Below are 15009 nucleotides of genomic sequence, written 5' to 3'. Positions count from 1 at the left end.
TGGGCCTGGGAATATAATCCTGGTTGCTGGCAGCTTCCTGGTTTCCAGAGTGTCGTGCCCTTTTAGGAGGGACCCATTCTTCATCCGAATCATTACTACTCTCGACTGGTTCAAATGCCGAATTTGATTCAGAATCAGAATTGGAATCTGATGAGAACTCCCCAGTGCTCTCATCAGTCATGGAGAGGATCTGGAATGCCTCCTCACTAGTATAAACTCTTTTGGACATGGCTGTGTGGCGGGTAGCTGTGCGACGGGTGACAGATGGGTGGCAGGTGACGTTCACTGAGAGGTGATGATGGTGTGATGGGCGATGGTCACTGATGGGTGACAGGCAATGGTCACTGATGGGTGACAGGCCACGGAAGGTGACGGGTAATGGTCACAGATGGTTGACAGGCGACGGTCATTGATGGGTGACAGGTGCACCACTGATGGTCACTGATGGGTGATGGGTGACAGGGCACAGTCAATGATGGGTGACGGGTGACAGGGCACGGTCACCGATGGGTGATGGGTGACAGGCGATGGTCACTGATGAGTGACAGGCCACGGACGGTGACAGGTGATGGTCACAGATGGTTGGCAGGCGACGGTCACTGATGGGTGACCGGTGCACCGCTGATGGTCACTGATGGGTGACAGGGCACGGTCACTGGTGGGTGACGGGTGACAGGGCACGGTCACTGGTGGGTGATGGGTGACAGGGCACGGTAACTGGTGGGTGACGAGTGACAGGTGATGGTCACAGATGGTTGACAGGCAACGGTCACTGATGGGTGACGGGTGCACCACTGATGGTCACTGATGGGTGACAGGGCACGGTCACTGGTGGGTGACGGGTGACAGGGCACGGTCACTGGTGGGTGACGAGTGACGGCACGGTCACTGGTGGGTGACGGTTGCACCGCTGATGGTCACTGATGGCAGTCTTTTATGTGACAGGTGCACTTTTATGGGGTGACTGTTGGTTGACAGATGACAATTGGGGGAGGCGATGGGGCAGGTGTGGTGTTGGTGCAGGCACTAATAAACATAGATCTGTAACTCACTGCTCCTGGCTCTTCTCTCCTCACACTGGAAATGGTGTGTGAGGAGAGAAGAGCTAGTAACAGCTAGTGACAGCTCTTTGTTTACATTTAGTGATCGGCTGTGAATGGATCACAGCCGATCACGTGGTACACAGCCCTGGCCAATGGCTGTGTACTATCGTCGGTGACGAGCAGTGTTCCTGGGAACACGCCGCCACCGACGTGCACACGCAGCACGCTCACAATCGCGCGCATGCGCTATGCAATGCGGGGAGTTACCATTGTGATCGGCCGATCACGTGGTAAACAGCCATGCCCAGTGGCTGTTCACCCCTGTCAGTGACGAGCGGTGTCTCAGTGACACGCCGCCACCGACAGTACAGGGCTGCGTGCACACGACCGCGCGCATGCCCTGTTTAAACGGGCTCACGTCATATGACATGCGCCCAGAACAAGAGGCTTACCGTCCCGCCGTCAAATGACAGTGGGCGGTAGGCTAGTGGTTAAATACCACCAAAAGAAAGCTATATTTGTGTGAAGAAAGTTATAAAAATTTAATTTGGGTACAGTGTAGCATGACCACGCAATTGTCATTCAAAGTGCGACAGCACTGAAAGCTGAAAAATGGCCTGGGCAGGAAGGGGGTGTAAGTGCCCTGTAGGCAAGTGGTTAAAATGATAAAACATTAGTGGTCTGAAATAAAACAATTCAGGCAAAACTCAACGTACACCCAGTATGATTCACGACGACTAAGTTGTCGGATGAAATTCCCTCCCCTCCAGTGTTTTTTAAATCTCTCAACCTCCCCGAATTGGAGGTGTCTAGGGTCACGGTTGTGAAACAATCTGAAATGTTTGGAGACATTATGAGTTATAAGTCCTTTCTGTTTGGTACATTGGAAACCAATGTGTTCCTGTCCATTTTCTCACTATTTCCATTTCCCTGTTTAAAATAGATCTGTCATACCCCTTCTGCTGAAATCAGGTCGACAGGACCTGAGACTGTGTGATAAAATCCTCCTCTAAAGTGCAATTGCACCGCTAGCGTATGAACTATCCTCTGGGGATATTACAAAGCCATTTGTTATGGTGGCAGCTTTCCAGTGGAATAAAAGAATTCCGGTCAGTTGGTTTAAAATGATTGGTCTTCTTAAAAACAACCCCTGACTTAGTGATTTCTAGATCAAGGAAAACTACATGTTCAGTACTTTATTCCAAGATAAAACAATGTTTTTAGTGTTGGTATTGCGTTTACTCATGAATTTTTCTAGACCAGATCTATTTCCCTCCCATGTCATGATCAAATCATCAATGTATCTTTGGTAGCATACTAGTTCGGGGGGTCAGTTTTTGAATACAAATTCTTCCACCCAGTGAACCATAAAAAGGTTTATTATAACAAACCTTTATCGCTGAGTAGTCCCACCTACTGGGATGATACGTGTGTGGGAGAACCCAATCACGTCAGCTGCAGCCACCTTCCACTCACTGTCTCGTTGAGACGTGTAATTGAAATGCATCTATGCCTAGCACTGGACTAAAAGTGCTTTACTTGTGAGTAAACTTTTCTATGTATAATAAAATGCACTAAACTATACAGAGAGCACTATCCATGTCTCCTTGATTTTACATGGTACAACGAGTTTATCCGATCCCCATTGATTGTGAGATCTGGGTGGTGATTTGGAGCGTTGGAGTCTTGTAGCTGTGGAATCCCTGCAGAGGCACCAATCATCTCTTAACCCCTGTTAGGGGAAGCCTTGTTTTGACCTGTCTGTTGGTTCAGAGGGTCCATTCAGTGAGGTGAGCGGCTTATATTGCCTGTAGTGCAGATCTTAACATGAATATGCTCAGCCTTGTCAAGCACAGTGGTCACAGCTGAGGATTTCTTCCTTTTTTCTCCCTGTTCCTGTTTTTTCACTTCTTAATTTATACATGGACTTATCTCTCAGGTTTTAGACTATTCTCTTTTAGACTGCATTTTATGAAATGTATATGTGAATTTTAGTATTATGTCATGTTAGCGCTGCACTATTTTATTTGTAAACAAAGTGCAACAAATGTTATAAAAACAAATTACTGTTTATCTGTGGCTTAGAATATTCTCACAGAGCCTTGATGGGTATGTTCAGAAATTCCAGTGCAAACAATCATCTTGGTTTTGCTAATCCATATTTTCTTTTTCTAAATATATGTAGTTCAAGGACAAATCCAATATTCATTCTTTTTGTGAAGTGAAACTCTTTAAGTTTGAGGTATTTTGTTTTAACTGAAAAGAAAACAAGTAAAGTGAGATGGAAATGTATTGTAAATGTCAGACTGTGTTTGATCAACTCTCAGTGACCTTAAAATGCCATCTTATCAGGTTTAATTTAACAAGCATGATTTCTTGAAAATATCAAATATTTGATGGGAAAGGATGTATACTGAGCTACAGCAATGAACAGATGAGAAATATCTGAGATGTCAGCTTCTGACAATTTTACATTTTTTTACGGAAAAGATTCATCCTTTAATTTCACAAAATCAAAACATCCTCTGATCCATACATATTAAAACAGTTTGTTATTTAATGTTATAAGTATATTAAGCAAAATGTTTTTTCAGTTTACCTGGCAATCACAATAATTAGAGTTTGCATTTTGCATTGTGCTTGATAATCATTATGCTGTCTTAATTTATTGCTTAACAAGGACTAGGATGTATCCTTTTGTATTTAAGTGCAAAATGTATGAATTGTCTTTGCATGTTAAATACTTATATCTTAACCTCTTGCTTCCCATGTAACGCACTTGTGCAGCAGCAAAGAGGATAGGGTTTAATGCCAATGTGGCACATATGCATGCAGAGGTTTCTGTGTTGAGTGGTTACATGATCAAGTGGACCTTCCAGCCCCTACAGGTATAATAGTCCAGTTAAGGGAGCCCGGGGCTGGGAAAGAAGGGGTTATAACTGACAATAGGTTTTGAAACCATGATTGGCCTCTGTGTAGTCTGGTCTAATGTCATCATGGAACTGAGAAGGAAACTCATAACCATATCTATGAGGAATGTCCAAAAATATCCCAAGCTTGGGGTAATATCTTTGATAAATATTTTGTTTTGTCTTGACACTTTGTACCTGGCTTGCAACTCTATTATTTCGTTTGCAGACATTACATTCCTGTTTATTTCATCTCCAAATGATTTAATATGTTTTATTGACTTGATATATTTTTAGTTTCATAGTATGCTGATTCTGAAATGCATTATGTTGAAATTTAAAATTCATAGTATGCTGATTCTGAAATGCATTATGTTGAATTCTAGCCTTGATGAAGAAGATCCAAACCCTTTAACCTCCAAACCCCTTTCCTGAATTTTACCACCGATAAAACATCTTTTTACCCAGTTGTGTCTTCTATCTTTTTGAATCCATCTGTACCTAATCTTGATTGTTAATAAGTGCTGAGTTGAATGCTACTGCAACTTTATGATTACCACAAAGTTCTGGGCTAATTGTTTTACCTGGATTTTATATTGTTCAGGAAACCAAAGAGCTACTGGTACTGGATGCCCTTGTGTTTCTCAACCATGGTGCAGCAATTTTGTCTTTAATATTTTTTATAGTGCTATATTTATTTTATTTATTAAAATGTTATTTTAGGAGCCCCATTAGAGGGCTTTGGTGAAATATCAGGAGCCTAAACAAGGGGGAATCTGCATGACACAGGGTGATTAGGGTGTGCCCAGGCACACCTGTCACACCCTGTGCGCACACCTATGGTGGAACTGTAGTTTGCCTATGAAGTCCTCTTACATCTGTTTGACTGTGTCAAGTGTAAATGTGTGTAATGACTTGCAAAAATCATGACAGCAGACAAAACTTCATAAGAGAATTGGGTAGAAAAACTTTACCGTGAGGTTTTGAGCTGGCCCAGTTTGCCCAGCCCCTGTCTTGCAAGGTCAAAGTGAGTAAGAAGAATGGGGAGTTTTACTGACCACAGTGACACCCTAGTTTTTCCAAATTAAAAATTCAGCAACAAAATCATTAATCAGATCAAAATATTTTCTACTTTGTGTTAAATAAAAAACCAATAAACTCAATTTTAGTCATACATTTAGGTCAAAATGTATTCAGCCACATTTCTTTGGTAAAAAAAATGTCAATAAGCGTATATTTGTTGGTTTGCGCAAAAGTTATAGCGTCTAAAAACTAGGGTACATTTTCTGGAATTTACGCAGCTTTTAGTTTATGACTGCCTATCTCATTTCTTGAGGTGCTAAAATGGCAGGGCAGTACAAACCTCCCCCAAATGACCCCATTTTGGAAAGTAGACACCCCAAGGAAATTGCTGAGAGGCATGTTGAGCCCATTGAATATTTATTTTTTGTCCCAAGTGATTGAAAAGTTACAAAAAAAAAAAAATGTTTACAAAAAGTTGTCACTAAATGATATATTGCTCACACATGCCATGGTTATATGTGGAATTACACACCAAAATACATGCTGCTGCTTCTTCTGAGTACGGGGATACCACATGTGTGAGACTAGCCACGTGCGGGACCCCGAAAACCAAGCACTACCTTTAGGATTTCTAAGGGCGTAAGTTTTTTATTTCAACCCTCACTACCTATCACTACCTATCACAGTTTTGAAGGCCATAAAATGCCCAGATAGCACAACTCCCCACCAAATGACCCCATTTTGGAAACTAGACACCCCAAGCTATTTGCTGAGAGGCATGTTGAGTCCATGGAATATTTTATATTTTGCCACAAGTTGCGGGAAAATTTGCACAAAGTTGTCACTAAATGATATATTGCTCAAACATGCCATGGGCATATGTGGAATTACACCTCAAAATGCATTCTGCTGCTTCTCCTGAGTACAGGGATAGCACATATGTGGGACTTTTTTGGAGCATTTTCGAAGGCCATAAAATGCCAAGATAGCACAACCCCCCCCCCAAATGACCCCATTTTGGAGCTTGAAGCGTCATTTGGGGGGCTTTGTGCTATCTTGAAATTTCATGGCCTCCGTAACTGTGATAGTAGTGAGTGAGTGGTGGTAGTGAGGAAGTGAAATCACCATTTTATGCCCTTAGAAAGCCTGAAGGCGGTGATTGGATTTTGGGGTCCTGTACGCGACTAGGCTCGCAAAAAGTCTCGCACATGTGGTATCCCTGTACTCAGGAGAAACAGCAGAATGTATTTTGGGGTGTAATTCCACATATGCCCATGGCATGTGTGAGCAATATATCATTTACAAAATATTTTACAGCGCACACATACAAGAATGACATTTCCTGCAGGGCTAGTTAAAAACACCTGAACATATTCAAAATACGGGGGTTTGGTCACACTATGTGGTCATATAGTGCTAAGCCCACTTACTGCGACAAAGTACCCTGAATTAGTGGGTCCTACTCTAGTAATAGAATGGAAGATCCTTTGTCTCAACCATGGCAGCTGAACTCCTCTATGTGGGAGAACTGAAGGGGATACATCCTAACACTGGTGGCCACTAATTAAGAGGTAATGAGGAGGGGGAGGGGTGCTCCAGCCCAAAAAACCTGGTCAGGGCCTATTACAATATACAAGAACATATTTGGGGGGCACACCATACAATGCATTTAAATTCAAAATGGTGCTGCTATAAGACCTACAAACAGTACAAAATATTTTACAGCGCACACATACAAGAATGACATTTCCTGCAGGGCTAGTTAAAAACACCTGAACATATTCAAAAAATACGGGGGCTTGGTCACACTATATGGTCATATAGTGCTAAGCCCATTTACTGCGACAAAGTACCCTGAATTAGTGGGTCCTACTCTAGTAATAGAAGATCCTTTGTCTCAACCATGGGAGCTGAACTCCTCTATGTGGGAGAACTGAAGGGGATACATCCTAACACTGGTGGCCACTAATTAAGAGGTAATGAGGAGGGGGAGGGGTGCTCCAGCCCAAAAGACCTGGTCAGGGCCTATTACCATATACAAGAACATATTTGGGGGGCACACCATACAATTACCTCTTAATTAGTGGCCACCAGTGTTAGGATGTATCCCCTACAGTTCTCCCACATAAAGGAGTTCAGCTCCCATGGTTGAGACAAAGGATCTTCCATTCTATTACTAGAGTAGGACCCACTAATTCGGGGTACTTTGTCGCAGTAAGTGGGCTTAGCACTATATGACCATATAGTGTGACCAAACCCCCGTATGTTTTGAATATGTTCAGGTGTTTTTAACTAGCCCTGCAGGAAATGTCATTCTTGTATGTGTGCGCTGTAAAATATTTTGTACTGTTTGTAGGTCTTATAGCAGCATCATCTTGAATTTAAACGCATTGTGTGGTGTGCCCCCCAAATATGTTCTTGTATATTGTAATAGGCCCTGACCAGGTCTTTTGGGCTGGAGCACCCCTCCCCCTCCTCATTACCTCTTAATTAGTGGCCACCAGTGTTAGGATGTATCCCCTTAAGTTCTCCCACATAGAGGAGTTCAGCTCCCATGGTTGAGACAAAGGATGTTCCATTCTATTACTAGAGTAGGACCCACTAATTGGGGGTACTTTGTCGCAGTAAGTGGGCTTAGCACTATATGACCATATAGTGTGACCAAACCCCCGTATTTTTTTGAATATGTTCAAGTGTTTTTAACTAGCCCTGCAGGAAATGTCATTCTTGTATGTGTGCGCTGTAAAATATTTTGTACTGTTTGTAGGTTTAATAGCAGCACCATCTTGAATTTAAACGCATTGTATGGTGTGCCCCCCAAATATGTTCTAATATATCATTTAATGACAACTTTGTGCAAAAAAAAAAAAAAAATTCTCTTTTTCCCGCAACTTGTGTCAAAATATAAAATATTTCATGGACTGGATATGCCTCTCAGCAAATAGCTTGGGGTGTCTACTTTCCAAAATGGGGTCATTTGGGGGGGGTTGAACTGTCCTGGCATTTTATGCACAACATTTAGAAACTTATGTCACACATCACCCACTCTTCTAACAACTTGAAGACAAAGCCTTTTCTGACACTTTTTGTTTACATGAAAAAATATATATTTTTTAAAGAAAATTACTTTGAACCCTCAAACATTATTTTTTTTTGAAGAAAAGGCCCTACAGATTAAAATGGTGTGTGGTGCATTTTTTTTTCACACAGTATTTGCGCAGCAATTTTTCAAACGCATTTTTTTTTTTAAAAAACACATTTTTTAATTTTAATGCACCAGAACACACTATATTGCCCAAATGTTTGATGTAATAAAAAAGATGATCTTAGGCCGAGTACATGGATACCAAACACAACATGCTTTAATTTAAACCCTAGATCTCTCCTCTGCCCTCAAAGCATCTGACCACACCAAGATCGGTGTGATAAAATGCTTTCCCAGTGGCGCTGTTTATATCCGGCGAAATCTAAATCATGAAATGCTCGTAGCTTCCGGTCTCTTAGGCCATAGAGATGTTTGGAGCTGTTCTGGTCTCTGATCAGCTCTATGGTTAGCTGGCGGAACCACCGGCTGCATTCTCAGGTTCCCTGTTGGGACAGGAGAGCCAGAGAAAACCATGGAAGACGGTGGGGGGGGACGTTCCTTCCCACTGCTTGTAAAAGCAGTCTAGAGGCTAATTAATGGCTAGGATTGCTTTTACATGAAAGCCGACTGCTGGCTGAAAAGAATGATGCGAAGATGATACCTAAACCTGCAGGCATCATTCTGGTATAACCGCTCAAAGTCCAGCAACATATCAGTATGTTGCTGGTCCTTGTTGGGCATATATTGTAATCTTTTTTTTTTTTCATGCAGCCTTTGGGCTGAACCAAAAAAAGAGATTGATCGGTGGGTATGCCCACCATTAGAATACCTCCCTTCATCCACCCACTTCTAATAATGGGCATGCATGCACCATTTTGTTTTTAACTGTGGTGGTGAAATCACCTCCTACAGCGCTGGAGTCACGGCTTTATGTATCGTGGGAGCAAACGCTGTTGCTGTCAAGATGGATAAAACTGCACTGCAACTGAATGGCGTACCTGCTAATCATATGATGGTTAACAATAAAACAAAGTAACATTACAGTATAACCGTAAGACATACCATACCTGCAAAGCAAATACAAAAAAAAATAGTAAAAAATAAAACATTTTTTAACGCAATATGTACCTAAAATATATATTTACTAAAGCATGGGGGCATCCGCCCCAAAAGTTAGGAGCAAATCGCTCCTCCACCCCTGTCGCCCCCATGCTTCGGGCTGCTCTTTTTTTAAATTGTGGTGGTGAAATCACCTCCTACAGCGCTGGAGTCACGGCTTTATGTATCGTGGGAGCAAACGCTGTTGCTGTCAAGATAAATAAATCCGCGCTGCAGCTGAATGGTGTACCTGAAAACAAAAAAATGGTTAACAATAAAACACAGTAAACAGTAAAGTATAAAAAAAATTACATACCTGAAAAGCAAACATGATAAAACATAATAACAATAAAACATTGCAGAATAGAATACAGTAAGAAAGAGCAGAACAATGCCTAGAATAGAGAGAGAGAGAACAATAAAACGACAACTATTTTTGTTTTTTTTTATTTTATATATTTTTTTGTGTTTTTTTTTTTTTTTTTACACTTTTATTTGTAACTGTAATGGTTCGGTTCCAGGTTTGGGTCTTTCAAAATGCGATGGCATCTTTGATAGTGTGTCCTAGTCTGTGGAGTGTTGTACCCTACGCTAAAACTCCACTAGTGTGTGGTAGCGTTCAAAACATTCACCAATGCAAAGAACAGGATTGTCAGGACAGGAGGGACAATAATAGCGGGTGTCGCACCTATATCCACGCTTGCTACAGACGCGACATCTTCTTTGGGGGGCTCGTTGGGTAGGGCTACTAGGCAGGACATACGGAAAATGCCTCTAATGCAGCCTGCTTACTGCATTTGGATTGGGATGGTGAGGTGAAGCACCGTCTAGAAAAAGAAGGGCTCTGATGATCTCTTCCTGGAATTTAAGGAAGGATCCAGTCTGTCCTGAAGCTCTGTATAGCACATGAGCGTTCAGCAAAGCCAACTGAAATAAATAAACAGACACTTTTTTGTACCAGCAGTGGCGTATCTAAGGTATGGCAGCCATGGCAAGTGCCATGGGCGCCATGGGGGGAAGGGGCGGCAAAAAGCCGCCCTCTGCATGAAAAAAAAACCCCACCTGTCCTCCCAGACTAATATAGCCCCCGGCGCCGTGGTCAGCCTGCAGGATTGCGGCGCTGGTGTTCTATCAGATGGCTGTCGGGCTCGGTTTAGGCTGAGGGAGGCTCTGTCAGCAGGGAGGGGTGGGGCAGGGAGCTCCACTGACGCTCTGACCCTGCCCTGCCCCGCCCCATGTACTCTGTATGTGCTCAGAGCACTGGCATTGCCTCTCCTGGACCACGAATATTCCCGCCCCCTACCGCCGCAAGCCCCGCCCCTACCGCCGCAAGCCCCGCCCCTACCGCGGAAAGCTCCGCCTCCGGACCTCTGAGAGGTGAGCCCGGCTGGTCAGGTAGGTCTTTCTACCTATAGACTCTGTGTTACTAAACCCTCCCTGACAATGTTCTTTATCCCCCGTATAGCTGTGCATTGCTGAAAGCTTAGATTTTTAAACTGGCTACTTGGTCATCTGCTGTAGTATGTCGCATTCGCAGTCTGGTCATCTGCTGTAGTCGCATTCGCAGTCTGGTCATCTGCTGTAGTCGCATTCGCAGTCTGGTCATCTGCTGTAGTCGCATTCTGGTCATCTCCTGTAGTCACATTCGCAGTCTGGTCATTTGCTGTAGTAAGTCACATTCGCAATCTGGTCATCTGCTGTAGTCGCATTCACAGTCTGGTCATCTGCTGTAGTCGCATTCGCAGTCTGATCATCTGCTGTAGTCGCATTCGCAGTCTGGTCATCTCTTGTAGTATGTCGCATTCGCAGTCTGGTCATCTGCTGTAGTCACATTCGCAGTCTGGTCATCTTCTGTAGTCGCATTCGCAGTCTGGTCATCTGCTGTAGTCACATTCGCAATCTGGTCATCTGCTGTAGTCGCATTCGCAGTCTGGTCATCTGCTGTAGTCGCATTCGCAGTCTGGTCATCTGCTGTAGTCGCATTCGCAGTCTGGTCATCTGCTGTAGTCGCATTCGCAGTCTGGTCATCTGCTGTAGTCACATTCGCAGTATGGTCATCTCTTGTAGTATGTCGCATTCGCAGTCTGGTCATCTGCTGTAGTGTGTAGTCACATTCGCAGTCTGGTCATCTGCTGTAGTATGTCACATTCGCAGTCTGGTCACCTCTTGTAGTCGCATTCGCAGTCTGGTCATCTCCAGTAGTATGTCGCATTCGCAGTCTGGTCATCTGCTGTAGTATGTCACATTCGCAATCTGGTCATCTGCTGTAGTCGCATTCGCAGTCTGGTCATCTGCTGTAGTCACATTCTGGTCATCTCCTGTAGTCACATTCGCAGTCTGGTCATCTCTCGTAGTCGCATTCGCAGTCTGGTCATCTCCTGTAGTATGTCGCATTCGCAGTCTGGTCATCTTCTGAAGTCGCATTCGCAGTCTGGTCATCTTCTGTAGTCGCATTCGCAGTCTGGTCATCTGCTGTAGTATGTCACATTCGCAATCTGGTCATCTGCTGTAGTCACATTCGCAGTCTGGTCATCTCCTGTAGTATGTCGCATTCGCAGTCTGGTCATCTGCTGTAGTATGTCGCATTCGCAGTCTGGTCATCTGCTGTAGTATGTCGCATTCGCAGTCTGGTCATCTGCTGTAGTATGTCACATTCGCAATCTGGTCATCTGCTGTAGTCACATTCGCAGTCTGGTCATCTCTTGTAGTATGTCGCATTCGCAGTCTGGTCATCTGCTGTAGTCACATTCGCAGTCTGGTCATCTGCTGTAGTATGTCGCATTTGCAGTCTGGTCATCTCTTGTAGTCGCATTCGCCTTCTGGTCATCTCCTGTAGTATGTCGCATTCGCAGTCTGGTCATCTGCTGTAGTATGTCACATTCGCAATCTGGTCATCTGCTGTAGTCGCATTCGCAGTCTGGTCATCTGCTGTAGTCGCATTCGCAGTCTGGTCATCTGCTGTAGTCGCATTCTGGTCATCTCCTGTAGTCACATTCGCAGTCTGGTCATCTCTTGTAGTCGCATTCGCAGTCTGGTCATCTCCTGTAGTATATCGCATTCGCAGTCTGGTCATCTGCTGTAGTCGCATTCGCAGTCTCTGTTCATCTCCTGTAGTATGTCGCATTCGCAGTCTGGTCATCTCCTGTAGTACGTTGCATTCGCAGTCTGGTCATCTGCTGTAGTCGCATTCGCAGTCTGGTCATCTTCTGTAGTCGCATTCGCAGTCTGGTCATCTGCTGTGGTCGCATTAGCATTCTGGTCATCTGCTGTAGTCGCATTCGCAGTCTGGTCATCTGCTGTAGTCGCATTCGCATTCTGGTCATCTCCTGTAGTATGTCGCATTCGCATTCTGGTCATCTCCTGTAGTATGTCGCATTTGCATTCTGGTCATCTCCTGTAGTATGTCGCATTCGCATTCTGGTCATCTCCTGTAGTATGTCGCATTCGCAGACTGGTCATCTCCTGTAGTATGTCGAATTTGCAGTCTGGTCATTTCCTGTAGTATGTCGCATTTGCATTCTGGTCATCTCCTGTAGTATGTCGCATTCACAGTCTGGTCATCTCCTGTATTCGCAGTCTGGTCATCAGCTGTAGTCACATTCGCAGTCTGGTCATCTGCTGTAGTCACATTCGCAGTCTGGTCATCTGCTGTAGTCACATTCACAGTCTATTTAAAAGTAGTACCTGCTGTTGCACAAATCACTTTATTACACTTTTATTTCTGATATTTATGGCTATGCATATTAATGTAATCCATATTGAGCACCATATTTGATTGGCTGCTTGTGCTTGGCATATACACACAATCAAATAGTGCTCAATATGGATTAAATAAATAGATATCATAAAGTTTAATAAAGTGATTTGTGCAACAAGCTCCTTAAACATTCTACATTCAGTGAAAGTTCATGTAGAGCAAACTTTGCAATACACTAACTTTCACTGAATGTAGAATGTTTAATGACCAGGGGCGAACTGATCCATTGGGCAGTTTATGTAGTACTAATTTGTTAATAGAAGGATTAAAGAGCTTGACTTGTAGTTTTGTTAGCCGTTTTTTTTTGTTTTGTTGTTTTTTTTTTGACAGGGGCGCAGTTTCAGTGCTTGCCATAGGCGCCATTTTCACTAGATACGCCTCTGTGTACCAGCGTCTGGCCTTACAGGCAACTAGGTACGATGCCAACAACTGGTCACTGAGGTCCACCCCTCCCATATTTTGGTTATATTTGTGGACACAGAGGGATTTCTCCACAACACCAGTTGCCGTAGGAATTTGGACCATCATGTCTGAAGGGAGGACAGAAGGAAAACATTCTTATTATCCCTCCACTTCACAGCGAGCAAATTATTACACTTCAAGCAGGCTCTCTCCCCCAGCCTAAGACGGGAATCTACAAGCCTCTGGGGTAAGCCCCAGCAATTAGATCGCATGGTGCCACATGTGCCAATCTGATAATCAAACAAGTGACTAAAAATCGGCACACTTGTGTAATAATTGTCCACATACAAATGGTACCCTTTTCCTAATAAGGGTGACACCAAGTCCCATACAATCTTGCCTGTGCTCCCTATGTAATCTGGGCAGTTCAGCAGCTCTATGTGACTATCTCTTCCCTCGTAAACCTTAAAACTATATGTATAGCCTGTGGCCCTGTCACAGAGTTTATACATCTTGACCCCATATCTGGCACGCTTTCTGGGAAGATACTGTTTGAAAGACAAGCGGCCGATAAAATTTAATCAGGGACTCATCAATGCAGACAACTTGATCGGGAGTAAACAAGGCTGCAAAACGTTAGTTGAAGTGGTTTACGAGGGGCTGAATTTTGTGGGGCCGAATGTATCCAGGGTCTCCACGAGGACGACAGAGTTCACTGTCGTTGAAGTGCATGAACCGCAAGATCTGCTCGTATCATGCCCTGGCCATGGAAGCAGAGAACACGGGCATATGGTGAATTGGGGTCAGTGGACCAATATGACCGCAACTCACTCTTTTTAGTTACGCCCATGAGGAGGGATAGGCCCAGAAAGGTCTTAAATTCGGAAACCGTAATTGGTTTCCAATCTCTGGCAAGGGAGGACAACTGGGGATTAACGGCGATTAATTGACCAGCATACAAATCACTTTGGTCCACAACAGATCTTTAGAGATCTTTCATGAAAAACAGCGAATAAAAATCAAGTGACGTAAAATCAACTGTTTCCACCTGAATTCCGGGTTGGCCAGTGAATGGGGGAGGTACGGGTGCTGCAGAAGTGGTGGGCTCCCAATTAGGATTGGCAAATTCTGTAGGAAGGACACTATGGGAACGATGGGCCTGTCTTTGTCTTCTTGGTGGCAGCAGGACACTACTTGAGTTAGCCACCTCACCAGCTTGAACTGCACCTATGGGACTCGCCACGTCACCACTTGATACTGCAGTGCCGGATGTAAGACCAGGGTGTACTAGGCCGCTGGTGCTTGCCAGTTCACCAGAAGGATGAGCGGAACTAGTACTTCTCTGCTCCATATGAGAGACCTGCGGTTCTTGCACCTCAACAGCAGCAGAAAAAGATCGGTCTGGTACGCCTGACCTTGGCAGGGACCACAACTACGTAGTCAGATCTATCTGTCATGGAGCCGCTGACGTCTACAGGATCATATTCAGAGCCTGAATCTAACAGATGAGTGACTTCCTCATCACTAACTGTCATGCTCAGAAACGTGTAGGCCTCTTCACTAGTGTACCCTTGATTTGCCATTTTGGGCTTTAAATTTACTGGTACAGTAGTAAGATTCACAGGAAAAAAATCTCCTAGGCTGTCAGCAACTGTATCAAACACAACAAAAAAAACTGTTAGCAATCGCAGG

Source organism: Aquarana catesbeiana, linkage group LG11, assembly GCF_042186555.1.
Source record: "Aquarana catesbeiana isolate 2022-GZ linkage group LG11, ASM4218655v1, whole genome shotgun sequence".
NCBI classification, from domain to species: Eukaryota; Metazoa; Chordata; class Amphibia; order Anura; family Ranidae; genus Aquarana; species Aquarana catesbeiana.
Note: the sequence above shows the minus strand (reverse complement) of the source record.